This window comes from Canis lupus, chromosome 13 (assembly GCF_011100685.1).
Source record: "Canis lupus familiaris isolate Mischka breed German Shepherd chromosome 13, alternate assembly UU_Cfam_GSD_1.0, whole genome shotgun sequence".
Taxonomy (NCBI): domain Eukaryota; kingdom Metazoa; phylum Chordata; class Mammalia; order Carnivora; family Canidae; genus Canis; species Canis lupus.
Genome location: NC_049234.1, coordinates 6449602 through 6466761, shown reverse-complemented (window position 1 = coordinate 6466761; position 17160 = coordinate 6449602). Strand labels below are relative to the sequence as shown.

The 17160-nt window shown below is 34.7% G+C and overlaps 2 long non-coding RNA genes across 13 annotated transcripts in view; one reads left to right on the top strand and one right to left on the bottom strand.

The window, feature by feature from the left end:
* LOC119863982 overlaps positions 1 to 17160 on the bottom strand; it is a 191556-nt gene that overhangs the window by 29820 nt on the left and 144576 nt on the right. For 2 of the 7 annotated variants that reach the window (XR_005368493.1, XR_005368495.1), the window contains 3 exons: positions 17024 to 17126; positions 8503 to 8600; positions 1691 to 2866 (listed from right to left, as the gene is read on the bottom strand). This is a non-coding gene — a long non-coding RNA (uncharacterized LOC119863982). Of the gene's footprint in view, positions 1 to 1689; positions 2867 to 8502; positions 8601 to 9491; positions 9594 to 13032; positions 16660 to 17023; positions 17127 to 17160 lie in introns of those variants that run through there. The other 5 variants (XR_005368499.1, XR_005368500.1, XR_005368494.1 and 2 more) reach the window with 4 other exon arrangements.
* The window catches only part of LOC102153067, a 71035-nt gene that overhangs the window by 29898 nt on the left and 23977 nt on the right, over positions 1 to 17160 (top strand). For 4 of the 6 annotated variants that reach the window (XR_005368488.1, XR_005368492.1, XR_005368487.1 and 1 more), the window contains one exon: positions 8126 to 8221. This is a non-coding gene — a long non-coding RNA (uncharacterized LOC102153067). Of the gene's footprint in view, positions 1 to 8125; positions 8222 to 8729; positions 9063 to 11276; positions 11337 to 17160 lie in introns of those variants that run through there. The other 2 variants (XR_005368490.1, XR_005368491.1) reach the window with 2 other exon arrangements.

Here is a 17160-nt window from a genome sequence, read left to right as displayed (position 1 = left end):
TAAGTAATTAGTAATTACTTCCTATTAGTATTAGTAATACTGAATATACATTTATAAAAAGAATGAATGCAATAGAAGGAACTAAGAATGGCTATAACTGAAAATAAGACAATTGTATATGGAAAATATAAAAAATTATTGAAATACACAAAGTAGTGATGCCAAAAATGGAAAAACTCAATCTAAAAAAATGTGTTATTTATTCATAAATTAATCTACACATTTAGAAATTACACTAAAAATCACAGCTTTGATAAGCTGTGTCTACAAATTTATAAGGAAGAACAAAAGAAAAACTGAAACAATTTTGAAAAAAAAAAGCAAAGTGTACTTCATTGATGATTAAAAGACTTATATAAACCATATAATTAACTTAGTGTGTTATTTGCACAAATATAAAAAAACATTAATTAGACATAAAGACAAGAACTAGAGACATACATATATGGGTATTTCATATGTGACAGGTGATGTGTACAATCAATAAATTCTTTAATAAATGGTGCTAAGAAAATTAGTTTTCTGCATATAAAAATAATATCTGTTCACTTGTCTTACATAAGTTCCAGAGAGATAAAAAGCTAATTATAATAAATTAAAACATTATAAATCATGAAAATAATCGTAGTTAATATTTCTAGGACTGTGTGGTTAAAATTTCTTAGAAAAAGCACAAATCTCAAAGAAAAATGATAAATTTTACTTAAAAAATTTTAAAACAGCTAAATTTCATTTTAAAAAATTGTTTATTTATCTATTTATTTATGAGAGACACAGACTGAGAGAGAGGCAGAGACACAGGTATAGGGATAAGCAGGCTCCATGCAGGGAGCCCGATGCGGGACTTGTTTCTGAGACTCCAGGATCACAACCTGAGCCGAAGGCAGGCACCCAACAGCTGAGCCACCCAGGCATCCCACAAAACAGCTGAACTTCAAAAGAAAATATGAAATCTTTTCAGTTGATAAAACTGTAAATTAAGTGTCCAACTCTTGATCTCACGGGTCCTGAGTTCAAGGTCTTGATCTTAGGGGTCCTGAGTTCAAGACCTGCATTGGGCTCCATGCTCAGTGCGGAGCCTACTTTAAAAAAAGATACTTTTTATTATGACAACTTAACATGCTGCTAGAAATCAATAAGGAAAGTACAGAGAACCTAGCATAATAGGGGAAATAATGAAAGGAAATTAATTGATGAATAATGCATAACAAAAATTGAAAAATATGAACAACATCACTGGGAATTAGGAAAACACAGATTTTAAAGATGTGATATCTATTCACACTCATCAGATTGACAAAAATTAAGTTCTGAGAGTACCAAGCACTTGCAAACATGTAATGAAATAGGAACTCTTACACACTATTAGTGGGAATATATATTAGTCACTATTAGATAGTAATTTTCAATATCTAGTACAGTTAAAATTTGTGTATTTTAAATCTCAGAAATTCTACCAGGACTGTCTCATAGAAAAACCCTAGCACTTATGCACAAAAAGACACATACAAAAATGTACATAAATATTTGCAGTGGTATAGATTTAATAAATAACAAGCTCATAAACAGACTATAAATAAAATGCAATATAACACAAAGGAATATTATAAAGCAGCTTAAATGAATGAAATAGAATACATGTTTTACTATGGAAAAATGTGAAAACACAATATCAAATTAAGAATACAGATGTATATACACAGTATGGTACCATTTATTTATGCATTTAAAGTGAAAAAGCAACATTATATATCTTTATAGCCCTATACCATGTCATAAGTATATATAAACTACATGGGAATGATATATAGTAAATTTATTTTTTTTGATATATAGTAAATTTAAATAAGTAGTTAAATGTGGGTTATTTCTTAAGTGGATGGCATGTACATGAATGCTCATTGTATTATAACCCATATGTTTTAAAATTCATATATGGCTGGAATATTTAATATAAAATAAAGCTAATAATAATATCTAGGTGGTAGTATTGTTTGGAGAATTAAATGAGGTAATACATATAAATAACTTCAGTAAAATAATAAGGATAGGGCAGAGATCATTTTTCTATAAAATCACATCAGCTAGAAGTTGTTATGAAAAAATACATCATGAAAATATCTAGCAATATCAATAATAGAAAACATTAAAAATGTAATAAATGAGACCGATACTAAAATTCACTCTATTACCAGGATAGATAAACATCAATTCAAATAAATGAAAAGATAAACTGGGTCTCCAGATAAGAAGATTCAAATTTGTAGAGATGCTACTCCTTTAAAAATCAATTTGTATGTTAATCATATCATAAAGAAAATTTAAAGATAAATTACTAACAGGGAAGTATATTTTCAAACAATTTTTGCATAGTGATAATATTTGAATAATAGGACTCTTCTTAATCAGTAAGAAAAAAATAAGACTACAGAATTTTAAAATAGGCAAAAGAAATGAGCAGGTAATTCACAAGTGATGAAATATAAATAGCCAATAAACTCACAGAAGATGCTCAATTGTACAACTAATCTGAACTGCAATATTAAGGAAGCAATAAGTTTCACTTTATTCAATTAGCAAGCACTTTTAATAATCTAATATTTATTTGGGCAAAATTTCCATAATAGTAGCAAGAAAAGGTCAGGAGAGTCTTCCACAAATAAACAACTATAAACATAGCAAAAATACTAAAAACTACCATTTGAAGGCACCAGAAAACATCCAGTAGCAGGCAGAAACTTGATAACTTGATAAATATTTATTCTAGAAAGCATGCCCCTGCAGTAGACAAGAATTCCAACTTGGTGACTTTCTGATCTGAGGAAGCTCCATTATTAGAACAGGTAAGATGGTAAAAAGCCACAACCTTAATAATAGAGCAGCAGAAATAGAGTTCAGATCCAGAGACGAGCTGAAAATCATATCAAAATCTGAACATAAACTGCCCAAATCCCTGGCAGACTTCTAGATTAATGTTTCAAGATTGAAAAATAAATAAATAAATAATAGTATACATTAATGATACGGTAATATAAATACTTAGAACACACTTGAAGAATATTTGATCTGAAATAATACCATCTGGAAATTCTAAGATTCAAAACTGTATGTATAGTGTGTCCTCATTTTTGAAGGGAAAAAAAAGGAAAGAAGGAAGAAAAGAAACATTTATATCTGTGTCCCAGGTGTTAGTGGTCTTCTTTGTCTTTTGTCTCAAGAGGGCATAGATATTTTTAAGTGAATTCACTTCCAAATCTTCACTTCCATTAATGTGTATTCTCTCAGTACACGGGTCTGTCTGAAAATATGTTGAAATATATTTTGGATTCTTTTCCTACTACTGCCTTCACTTTTAAAGAAAATCTTTATAAGGTTGGTTTTGTTTGTTTGTTTGTTTGTTTTGTTTTTTTTAGTCGATGATGGTAGTAGTCCTATTTTAAAATGTTAATACTTGTTACTCATCAGAAATTAAATGTTTTGAAACTATATACACATGAGAAAAAATGTCTAATGTGAACCTAAAAATGCTCTCAAGGTCTTCCAAATTTATTTTAGAGTATATGAACCAAAAAATTGAAGTGTTGCCTAAAGAATCTTTTCACACAAAAACCTTAGTGAGTAGTGTGGATTTTACTGAAGATCTTACAGGGAAGATAGCTCAGCAGACAATTTAAAAATGTTTTACTAGACATTTTTGTTCTCCTAGCACTTTTAGAGTACACTGCCACAGGAGTTTTTAATTTGCTTTCTCCTGTTCTCTCATACTTACAGATTTACAGGATCCCTTCTCTGCCCTTATGTACTACCCCAGCTTCTATCTCTAGACTTTTGCACCTAAATTTACATCTGTGTCTCATGCTACAGAACAACTCATCCTTATCAGAAACCAGTTCAGCAACCATCTTTTTTTACTTGAGTCTTATTTGGGGCTGTTCTTTCACAAAAATTACAGCATCCTTTGTAAATACATACATATGACTAGAAGAAATTTCTCTGAAATTTTAATGTTTATGTGGAATTTTAATTTTCTTCTTTGTGTTTTTCTGTATACTTTCTCAAAATTTCCACAAATACCTTGTTGCTTTATAATAAAAAGGAAGTTATGAAAAATTGAGACATAAAACTAAAAGAAATGGAGTAAAGGTTTATGGGAACTTAAAAATGATAAAGTAAGCTTCACAAGTCAATGGCAAAGAGATAGATTATTTTTAAAGTGCTACTAGGAAAATTTGGAAAACAAAAGATTTTGATCCTCACTTGATACCACATTTGAAAATAAATTCTAAATAAATAATTCAATGTAACAGATAAAACAGTATTTTTAAAAACTGGAAGGAAAATATAAGAAAATTAGACATTAATGATGGGAAGACATTCTGCGTATAGAAATGGTTGGAGAAATCACAAGAAAATATACTACAGAGACACCCAAGTTTCAGCAGATCAATTGGTTCTATGAAAACTGTGAAATGCTGTTGATATTAATGTAACTTAAATCCTCAGATTCTATAGTTAGATGCCATCTACAGGGTATTCAAAAAGTTGCCACACATAAGATAAATATATTATAAACTTTAAATGCTTTAAATATCTGGAAGATGAAGAAAACAAACATATTATTTGGGATCCTAACACAGTTCAAAAAGCATATTTATTTTCCTTTTTCCCAATTTTGTGGGATGCCCTTTGAGTTCACATATAAGAAAACTAAATCTTAGGGCAACCTGTTTTCTACAGTGACACAAACCTCCAGGTAGGGCCCTTCTAATCCAAGTCAGTGTTTTGAATCCAGTGCTTTCCATAGTAAAACCTTTGTTCGGCAAACCACACAGTTGTCTGCCTAATACTGTTTAGAAACCAGTGGTCAGGGAGTCGGGGAAATTGAGAAAAGAGAGCCTGAGAAGCAACTTCCAAATTGTATCCTACACTCCAGCTTCAATCAGAGCCACATTCTTTTTGCTAAATATATAGGGGTACCAAGTCAGATTCTGTTTAACAAGTTTGCTGTTACAAATACAAAAAAAGTTTGTGAAGTATATATTACTATAAACATTCATATATCAGTTATGACCATTTATTTTTTTAAATAATAAATCTATTTTTATTGGTGTTCAATTTGCCAACATATAGAATAACACCCAGTGCTCATCCCGTCAAGTGCCCCCCTCAGTGCCCACCAACCAGTCACCCCCACCCCCCGCCCTCCTCCTCTTCCACCACCCCTACTTCGTTTCCCAGACTTAGGATTGTCATGACCATTTCTTTAATAAAAATTGTGTCTAAATTCACTAAACCAGCAGATACCTTCCTGTCTTTCCAATTTTATGTAAATTAGGAAGTACAAAACAGTAATTGGATTCTCAATGAAGTACTCAACAAATAAACAACAAAATTTCTTATGCTTACAGAGTTCAAGAAGGCCTTTCCAATAAAAGGTCATTTAGCTTTTGTAGAATATTGCCAATGAGCATATAAATTCCATAGAGATTATTTTTCCCAGTAATAGCTTCCACTGCAACCTAACCTTGGTCTCTCACAGAGGAAACCAGTGGATGCTGGACATTTAGACAAAGACATAAAAGCCTTTTTAAATTTGTCTGTAGTAGGTTTCAATTTTCTGTTGTAAGTGAAAAGCCTATCACTATAGTGTTTCATTTAAAAGTACAGGTTTCCCAAAAGCCAGTGTTATTGACGGAAATTGACTATTTCTTTCCCTTTTTTGGGGGGGTGGAGAACATCGACTATTTCAACATAATATGTTTACATAATTTTTAAAATATTGTAACATGTAGCACAAACAAATAAATCTAAGTAGGATAGGATTCTTTCAGCATAGCGTTTACCCGAGTTTGTCATTTTGGGGCACAGAAACTTGACTAGAGGTCAGTCACTGTTCAGGTGCATACATTTAATAATTTTTTACATTGGACAAGAGGTGTGTTGATGTATGAATAGCTAAAAGTGAGCATGAAGATGTATGAAGATAAGACTCATACAGCCTTTACTATATGCCAAGCACAGTTTTAGGCCATTCATGTGCAATCTTTACAATAGCCTTAAGCAGTAAGTACCATTCTTATCTCCTGTTGAAAGATAAAGACACTAAGTCACGGTCACTAATTTCTCAAGTTCACATAGTTAATTAGTGCTGAAGTCAAGATTCAAATCCACACCACTGAGCTCGAGTTCTGTCATTTAAGCACTTCAATTTACTGTCTCAAATGAACATGGACATTTTGGACAATATGGATAGTTCAACTTATATTTAGGAATTTATAAAGTATATAAAGATATTCTGATATCTAATCTTGATCTCAGTCAAAGAAACCTTGAGCAAGAACAAAGCTGGAGGCCTCACACTTCCTGACTTCAAAATATATTACAAAGCTTCAGTAATCAAGAGTATGGTACTGGCATGAGACAGATACATAGACCCATGAAACATAGACCCATACATAGACCCACAAAACAGAATCGAGAGACAGAAAATAAACTACATATACACTGTCACCTCGTCTTCAAAAAGGGCACCAAGAATACAAAATAAGGATAGTCTCCACAATGTTGAGAAAACTAGATATCTACATGCAAAAGAATGAAATTGGATCCCAAGATCATACCATACACAAAATTCAACGTAAAATGGATTAGAAACTTAAATGTAAAATCTGAAACTATGAAACTTCTAAAGAAAACATAGGGAAAAAGATCCTTGGTAGTGGTCTTGGCAATGATTTTTTTAATCTGACACCAGACTCTTTGGCCCTTATCACTGTAACCCCTACATGCCTTCAAGGCTGTAGCCCTGGCTCAGTGCCTCAGGCTCCCTTTTGCCCTGAAAGGGAGTTCAGACAAATTGCAAATATCACCAAGTAGCATCAACAGCATTATCAAGGCTCTCTAGATCATCTTTGCCCCTGATGGATTACTTTCTCAAGCAGAATCTTATTTAGAATCTTGAAAACCACATGTTTCTTACTAGAAAAGTCCAGGGAAGCAAGAAACCCAAGGACTCATCCTTTAAGTCACCTGAAGACCTTCAGGAGAGTATTTTCCAAACATAAACCCTCAGTGTATACCTTTACTTCTGATTTATTTAACAATATTATTTAAGTAGCATAATTTTTATTCTTAAATTTCATTTAAACTAAGTTAAAAATAAAAATGTAGGTGTGAAAGTAAGAAGGGTCTCAGCTCCAGATGGAAGAGTTACTCTTAGAGCTAAAGGAGAGAGATTTCAGAAGTCATAATAGAACCTAGAGAAGTGGTCTGGGGCTGGCTGTCCAGATTCCTAGACCTAGAGTACAAGAAAAGCAAAAGATACTGAGAGCAAACAAGCAAGCAAGAAGCAGCTAGATCTGTTTTTGGTTGTCCATTCAACATCAGGAAGACACAAGCTGGGAAGGGAAACTCGCATAAGGATAAGAAGAAGAGAGGAAATTGGAGGACAGTGAGTCTGAGATCAACAGAGAGATAACAAAATTGCAGTTCTATAGTTTCACAGAGACTATCCATCACAAATACTGAAGAAGGGACTTTAAAGACTGAGAGGAGATGGAAGCTATGAGAACTTACATGGCAGAAGGGTAGGTTGAGGAAATGGGGCCCTATGGACTAAAATTTAGGCAGTGTAGTTATGTGGGAAAGAAAGGGCTGGAGTGCAGTACAAAGAAGCATTTGGAGCCCAAGTTGAAAAACAGAGGATTAAAAAAAGGAAGTTAGGGAGGGACTGCTGAAATGACAATTGAGGGATAGTAATTGGTCATGGAAGGGCTGCAAGGCAATAAGCCAGGGACCCTAGAACATACCAGGAAGAGGGAGCAGACAGGAGAGGAGAGTCAAGGAACATACAGGTTTTGGAGATAGTGAACTGGACTGTGAGCCTTTGGGCTTTAGTTGGCACCCCATTAGTGAGGTTGAAGAAACATCTTGGCACAAACCAAAATATTCATGAACAAGCCACCAGAGGTGTTTCTACCTGCACCTTGGCAAACCTTGATACAGAACAAAATCTCTGGGTCAATGTGTAGCTTTAATAAGCATTCAGATGTGCACTCTAAGAGGACTTATGGGAGAAAGGGTCAGCTATAATCATCACATTTATGTCCTCTTGCATTTTATCCAGTTGGCTGATAGGAAAGCACAAACTTTGTGAAAAGGAAGAAAGCTTCTCTTAGGAAGAGAAACCAGCACTACATTTGACTGCATGGTTCTGTTTCAGGTAAGCATTATATATAATACCATTGAGAGAGAATAATGGCAGATTTTCATATGGTCTAAAATACACTGTCCTCAGAAATTTTTATTCCTTGGCCAGGTGAAGCTACAGGGTACAGAGGTATTCATCTGTGCTTAAAAGTCTTGAGAACTTTCCAATCATTTACACATCTTGATATTATAAATCTGATTCTAGAAAGCTTTTGAAAAAAAAAATGTCATTACCATGGTCCTTTAATGGGAGTGGGTTAGTGGCTAAGCAGTTTTCTCTCGGCTCTAACTTACCTTCCTTAGTTGGCTTTGTGATGCTGGGCTGATATTTTGCAAATTACATTTCTCCTTTGTCATCTGGCTCCCTGGTATGCATGGCCAATTTTTGGGCACTAAAGAGAAGCCAAAAGACAGGAGAAGAAAGACACAACTTGATCAGTCCTATTTGCTTGCTATTTGGTGAGTGTCACTCACCATTGGCTGTTCCGTCTGATTCTAGAAACAATTTGTTCCATTTTTAGGATTCTTCTGCCATTCTCAGAATCAACCTCACTGATTCTAAGATGTGAACATAAACTGAGTAGTATCCATCCCTCAGAGGTATGAGACTCACCCCTCTAGTTTGATCCCTGAAACCCTTCCCCCAGGCTTCTAGGTTCTGAGAATCCCAAAAATCTCCTTTTGTAAAATGGGCCAATCAGATATAGCAGTTACTTCCTAAGATGACTATACCTGTGTCACTTCAAGTTCCTATTTTGTCTTTCTAATCCTCTAATACCTAACCAATATTCAACCTCCAACAATTTAACTTCCAATTGATTAATCAACTTCTTAAATTATACGGTTAAAAAATTAGTGTGATTTCCATTTTGGTGATTGGATTTTGACTAATTGAGAGGGCTAAAGGTCTTCTGCAGGGAATTATATAGAAAGTTTCTTAAAATTCTCCACCCCTTTCCAAATTATTCTTCTCCTGCAGTTGTTCAGTATCAGTCCATTCACTGCCAGCCAGCTGTCCTGGTTCATGTTCCACTTTTGAAAGCTGTCATCCTACTCTCAACCTACCACACTCACATATGCGCTTCAAAAACACAACTGTATGACTCTCTCCCTTGAGAAAACCACACAAGAAGCTTTGTCTATCCCCCTTCTGAATGTTTATCCCTCCTTTCTCAAAAATCAGCCCCATGGAATTCTGATGGAAAAGCAAAGGTGTCATCTTGTTAGATATTTTGCTTAGTTAAATCTTTGTGGTCTTCAATAAAGAGAAGTGTAATGTGTACCTGCGTCACCAGAGGTCTTCTTATTTGTACTGTTATTTTTTCTTTTCCTTGGGCAAACAGGATCCCTTTGAAGTGCTATTATACTTAATCTGATTAACATCTCTTTCAGCAAAAGTATAAGAAAACACATCAGCATTAGGATTTAATCTATTTCCCATAAATTCTGTTTCCTGTGAAATACTACCACTAAACAAGCCTTTTTCCCCCAGCTTTACTGATATAGATAGGTAGATAGACAGATAGATATAGATAGATAGACAGATATATAAAATAAAATCAGTGATACATACATATATAAACTGATATACGTATATGTAGTGCATAACATGATGATTTGATACATGTATATATTGTGGAATGATTACCCCAAAAGGTTAGTTAACAACTATATCCCCTCACATAGTTACCACTTTCTGCATATGTTGATAACATTTAACAACTTTTTTTTTAACATTTAACAACTTTAAAGTATATAATGTGGTATTTAATTATAATCACCATGTTGTACATTAGATTCCCAAAACTTATTCAACTTATGGCTGGAAATATATATATTCCCTTTGACCAACATCCCCACATTTCCCCCACTCAGGATCTCCCCCAGACATAGGTGAGAACATACAGAATTTGTCTGTGTGTGACATCTTTCACTTAGCATAATGCCCTCAAGGTTGGCATTGTTGCAAAAGGCAGGATTTCCTTCTTTATGAATGAATGGTATTCCATTATTCCATTCTGTGTATGTACAAACTGAATGCTGCAGTAAACACTGGGGTACAGATATTTCTTTAAGAATGTTATTTCATTTTCTTTGGAAGTATATCCAGAAATAGAATTGCTGGATCATAGGGTAGTGTTATTTTTAATTTTTTGAGGAAACTCCATACTGTTTTCCATAATGGTTGTATCAATTTACATCCATACCAATAGTGCACAAGGGTTCCCTTTTATCCACATTTTTACCAACACATTTTGTCTCTTATATTTTTGATACTAGCCATTCTAACAGATATGAATTGAAATCTTATTGTGGTTTTAATTTGTCTTTTCCTGATGATTAGTGATGTTGAGAAGCTTTTCATGTATCTGTTGGCCTTTTCTAGGTTTTTTTTTTTTTTTTTAATATCTACTCAGGTCCTTTGTCTTTTTTTAATTGGATTTTTTTTGCTGTTGAATTATTTGTGTTCCTTATATATTTTAGATATCACCCCTTATAAGATAAATGGTTTGCAGATATTTTCTTCCATTCTCTAGGTTGCCTCTTCATTTTGATGATTGTTTTTTGTTCTTTGTGGCTTTTTTTTTTCTGTGCAGAAGCTTTTTAATTTGATAAAGTCCCACGTGTTTATTTTTGCTTCTGTTGTTTGTGCTTTTGGTGTTGTATCAAAAAAAGGGTTGCCAGAACTAATGTCAAAGAGCTTTACTCTATGTTTTCTTTTAGTAGTTTTACAGTTTCAGGTCTTACAGAAATATTTTTTCTATTTTTGTAAAGAATGACATTGGAATCTTCATAGGTAGGGATTGTTTTACATCTATAGACGGCTTAAAATAGTATAAACATTTTAAAATATTAATTTTTCCAGTTTGTGAGAAAAGGATATCTTTCTATTTATTTGTGTCTTCAATTTTTTTTCATCAAAGTCATATAGTTTTCAATGTAGAGATGTTTTAACTCTTTGGTCAAATGTATTGTTTTTGATACTATTGTAAATAATATTGCTTTCTTTATTTCATTATTGGGTAATCAATTACTATTATATAAAATTCTACTGATTTTTCTTTAAGATTTTATTTATTTATTCATGAGAGACACACACAGAGAGAGGCAGAGACACAGGCAGAGGAAGAAGCAGGCTCCATTCAGGGAGCCCGACGAGGGACTCGATTCCGGATCTCCAGGATCAGGCCCTGGGCTGAAGGCAGCGCTAAACCGCTGAGCCACCCGGGTTGCCCTCTACTGATTTTTCTATGTTGATTTTGTATCCTGCCACTTTACTGAAGATTTTTATTAGATCTAACAGTATTTGGGTGGAATTTTAGTAGTTTGTCTATATAAAATAATGTCAACTGCATGCAGAGTCAGTTCTGCTTCTTCCTTTCTAAACTGGATACCTTTTATTTCTTTTTCTTACCTAACTGTTCTAGGATTCCCAGGACTATGTTGAATAGGAATGGTGCAAGTGGGCACCATTGTCTTGTTCTTGATCATAAAGGAGAAGCTTTCAACTTGAGTATGATATTAACTGTGAGCTTTACATATATGACCTTTATTATGTTGAGGCACATCCCTTCTAGATCAACTTTGCTGAGAATTTTTATCATGAAAGGATATTGAATTTTGTCAAATGCTTTTTTGCATTTATTATCATATGATTTTCATCTTTTATTCTATTAATGTGATTATCATATTGATTGATTTGCATATGTTGAGCCATCCTTGCATCCCAGGGATAAATCCCACTTGATCATGGTGTATGATGCTTTCAATATTCTGTTGAATTAAGTTTGCTGACATACTGGTGACAATTTTTACACCTATATTCACAGGAATATTTAGTCTTTTGTTTTCTTTTCTTGTAGTGACCTTATCTGGCTTTAGGATCAGGGTAATCCTGGCTTCGTAAAATGAGTTTGGGAGTGTGTTCCCTCCTCTTCATTTTTTGGGGGGGATAGTTTGATAATTATATTATTATCCTTTAAATGTTTGGTATAATTCATCAGTGAAATTAACTGGTCCTGGGCATTTCTTTCTTGAGAAGTTTCTGCTTGCTGATTCAATCTCCTTTCTTGTTATTAGTCTGTTCAGATTTTCTATTTCTTCATAATTCAGTCTTGGTAGGTTATATGTTTCTACGAATTTATTCACTTCTTCTATATTTTCCAGTTTGGTGGTGTATAATTGTTCACAGTAGTCTCTTAGGATCCTTTATTTCTGTAGTATCAGTTAAAATGTTTCCTCTTTCATTTGTTTATTTTTTTTAAGATTTTATTTATTTATTCATTAGAGACACACAGAGAGAGAGAGAAACAGAGACACAGGCAGAGGGAGAAGTAGGCTCCATGCAGGGAGCCCGATATGGGACTCGATCCTGGGACTCCAGGATCACGGCCTGGGCCAAAGGCAGTTGCCAAACCACTGAGCCACCCAGGGATCCCCTCCTCTTTCATTTATAATTTTATTTTTTTGAGTATTCTTTTTGCTTAGTTTAGCTAAAGTTCTGTCCATTTTCTTTATCTTTTCAAAAAGCTAGCTCTTCAATAAAATTCTTCCCAACTTTATTAAGCCAGCTGCTTCTTGGTGTTTGAATACATGGTAAGGCAGTCAATCCTGCAGATATCAACCCACCGACTTACTATTTTTTGCTATAAAAATAAGTTCCTTGATCAGAAGCCATGTTGAGTGAAACACCATGTCAATAGGTGGTGTCAAAGTTATATACATGCCCACAAATGATGGTGCTGGTGAAAATTTTGTTCATAGAAAATCAACTCTATATTATCATAAAGGTCTATTCTATAATGAAGATTAATATCTGCAACCTTTATGATAGACAGGGTTCAATGTAATCAATCACCTGTGATTAGTTGGAAAGTCAACCTAGGCAATGATGTCTTCTTGGAGAAATAACATTGGTCTGATGGTGGTGCGTTGAGTATTCATCTAACGTTATTGTTAGCACACCCTGGTGAGGGGGAAACCTATGCTATTTAGCACAAAAATAATTTACATCCTGTCACCATGGCATTTGGTTCGTGAGCCCATTCAGTTATCACTGCAGTAACTGGGTAGAAAGAGTAACTGGCATGAGCTTCCACATGAGACAAAATTATTTTCTCATCCTGTGTCATTCCAAGAGAGCCACCCACAAAATTTCCCCATGTTTCCTTATTACTTCACAATTAGATGACAGCATTAAGTGCAAATTATAATCAGAAGATTACGATCTACTTTTTTAAAATTTTGTTTATTTATTTATTTGAGAGAAAGGGAGAGAGCACAAGCAGGGGGAGCAGCAGAGGCAGAGGGAGAAGCAGGCTCCCCGCTGAGGATCATGACCTGAGCCGAAGGCAGATCCTTAGCTGACTGAGCCACCCAGGTGCCTCTATGATTTACTCTTGATAAGTATAGTAAGATATATGGGGGAGCTAGGATTGAGAAACTTTTATTCTCTTTTCCATGGAAAATCTGTGCTATGTTTGTTAATTTTTTGTCAGCTGGATATAAATGGTAAAAGCAGTGTTTTGAACAGTACTGATGGAACAGAGGTTGTTATGCATGTAACAAGAAAGTGTATTGCTATGTGAATAAAATAGTTGGCACCTGAGTAGCAACTCAGGAATTGCTTTAACGATTAATTTGGCAACAAACAACATATTTCATTACCCTAATTCAAAATTAAAAACAATAATAAAAATTATGAATATGATCAAATGATGGTCACAGATTTCTTTTTGTCAATACATTGTGACATGAACAGAAACACAGGCACCATTATTCCATACTGAAAAAACTATCTCTCATGTACAAAGGGGAGCACAAGTACAGGATAAAATATAAACATTTCATCAAGATTCTACACTGTTTTAGCAAAATCCATCTTCATTATTTCAAGTATTTTTGACAAGTGGAGTCTGTCCTCAGTAAAGTCAGTTTTTTAAAAGCCTCAACGTATTATTACTTGATATTACAAAATATCATGATTTCTAATGTTGGAGATATTCAAATTTTTTTGGAAGACTAACTTGTTCTATCATTTAAAGTGCGCTTAAACGCACTCTTCACTAGTATCACATATATAAGTGTCAAAACATGTTGATTCTGGAAAGAGAAACATCAAAGCTCACACAATCTCATTATCCCAGGAAGAGTCAGTTTTACACATTTAGGTACATTCTGACTAGAAATACCATGCTGTGGGTTCCAGGAGATGATCATACTCTTGCAATGATCTGCATTTTTCATGGCACAGGGGGAAGAAAATATCTGGGCAGCTATGTATAGGAGGATTGAGTTATTTGGGGGATGATCAAGAAAAAATATATGATCATGAGGTGATAGCAGGACATACACAGTTTAGCAAGGCAACACTTTCACAGGATTGCTTGTGGGGGGAAAATTCCTTGCAGCATGAGACTGTAAGGAGGCTATGGTGAGGGACCTACCATCCAGAAGTGGAGGAAGTGAAGGGAACTCCCAGAGGAGAAAGGACCAGAGAAAGGGCTTATGTCACCAAATGCTGGCAATGATGTGGGAAATTAGATCACATATCTGTTGCTGGTGGGAACGCAAAACAGTGCCTGGGGAACTACTGTGAAGGGAACAATTTAAATGCCCAAGATCCATGTTAGTGTACAGTCTTTGCCATTCAACACCTCAATTTTGACATGAATAGAAACTGCCCCCTTTTCACTAAATAACTTCATTAACCCCTGTTTATCTGAGCACCAGCTAAAGCCCCTCCAATAAAGTCATTTTTCTCCAGTTCTCCAATAACATGACCACAAATAACACATCTCTTTTAAATTTATTACCTCAACCAACACAGTAGAGGAGGTGTACATCCTCTTTCCTCCAAGGAATCTCTCTAGCAATGCTAGAACCTGCCCCTTCCTGTTTTCTTAGAAGCTTTACTTTATCAATTATCTTCCATCTCCGGTAATTTTAATTTCTTCCTAAGAGTTTTGCCCCTACAATGGGTACATTTGATGAAACTTCTCCCTAAATTTTGTACCCTCCTCCAGTTATTCTCTTTTCTGTCAAGCCCTATAAGAGAATGATTTACGCTCACTGTCATACTTTTCTTATTTTAAATTAACTCCTTAACTCACCATCATCTGTTTTCTGCCTCCCAACACTCCACTGAAACCGCTGCCACCAAGGTCACCTATAATCTCTGAGTTGCTAAATCCAACTCTCCGTTCTTATCTCACTTAACATTTAACACTTACTTAACAGCAGAATTTGACCCACTGACCAGGCTCTCTTTCTTCAGGCCCTCTTCGCTGGCACTTGAGATCCCTTTCCCTCCTGGTTTTTTTCTGCCCTCTTTGGTCCTTTTTTCTTTGTCTCCTTCAAAGGCATCTTTTTTCCCTCTTGAATATTGGTGTTTCCCAGAATTATTTATGATATACTTCTTTTGCTCTCCAATTCCACTTGCTTGTCTTGCACACTCCACAGACTTTGGTTGTCACCTCTACTGTGATGGCTTCCCAACCTATCTATCTAGATCAGGTGTTTCTTGAACCATAAAACCCAGATACCATTTTGATGTTGCTTAAGCATTGCAAACTCAAAATCTCCAAAGTGAATTTGTCAACTCCAAACTCCTCTTCTTCCTGTATTCCTCATTCCACCATTCATTCCACCACTCCTTCCAAAGATCTTAAAAACCATACAGGACTCATTTCTCTCTTATCATCAAATCCTATTGATACAAGCCCTTTAATATGTTTTTGACATTATATCTTCATTTTCAATAACACTTTTTAAAATTAAGCTATCTTTTCTTTCCCATGTTTAGTGCCTTATTCTCATGTCTATGAGCCTCTTTGGCAAGTTCCACAGCTAGATTCATAGCTAATTCTGGAAACAAGGGTGGCTCAAGAAAGCAGCATTTCAGGGTCTTCCTTTGGTTGAACACATTGACCAGCCAAAGTGACCTTTGATTGGTCTCAGCTAGTCTTCAAGACCCCTGCTCAGACTCTCAAATAAGAAGTGGATGTGAGGGGACCGGTACAAGAGTGGTAGGGGAGGAGGGATATAGGATTCCTTTCTACCCCAAACATGACTCTAATTTTTACATAGCCCAGTGAAGGGAAATTTCAGTGCACTTTATCTATGTTCCTTTGCATTCCTATTTCTTTTTTCCTACTTACTACTAATCCCCCAAATTGAAAACGGTCAGCTTTTTTTCTTTTTATACTTCTTTTCCCATACATACACTAAGCTTTAACGGTAGCTGGCAATATCTCTTCTACTGTGGGAGAGTTTTATGAGCACGGGTTGTGCAGGCTTGGTTGTTAGATAAAGTGGGAAATAAACAAATCCGGAAAATTGTCTTTCAAGATAATAACCTGTCTTACTGCTTAATTCTATTTTGACTTTCAAAAGCTGGATACACCTCTCTCTTCCTATTTTCTTTACATACAAACCCAGAGAGATGGATGCCTTAGGCCAAGAGAGTGAAGGTCATGTACCAAGGAAGAAAAAAAAAAAGGAAAATCACATTAAAATTTTAAAATTATTATCCTTGTTAGAAGGGATTCAAACATATAGTATATAGTTTCATATTCCCACTTTTAAGATTGAAATTTTCCTTACTATACTTAACTCTGAAAACACTTTCCTATTTCATGCCCATTATTCAAAATCATCTCCTCTCTCAAATCCCTCCTTAAAACTTCTCTGAAACCTTTTATAAGAAGGAAGCCTGAAGGTCTTTTCTTAAAGACAAGAAAGCAGGTTGAATTTAAATAAAAGACAGAATAAGATAGACCAAGCACATGGGAAGAAAAAAAATTAATAAGCTCACCTCTTTCAAGTAGCTTTTCCATTGAGTTTTTACATTTTAACTCCTTGTTTTATTTTTATCTCTAGTGTAGAAATATTCTTCATGGATTGTAATGCTTTTCATTCTGAAATACATCAAATTCATTTCAACCTCTACTA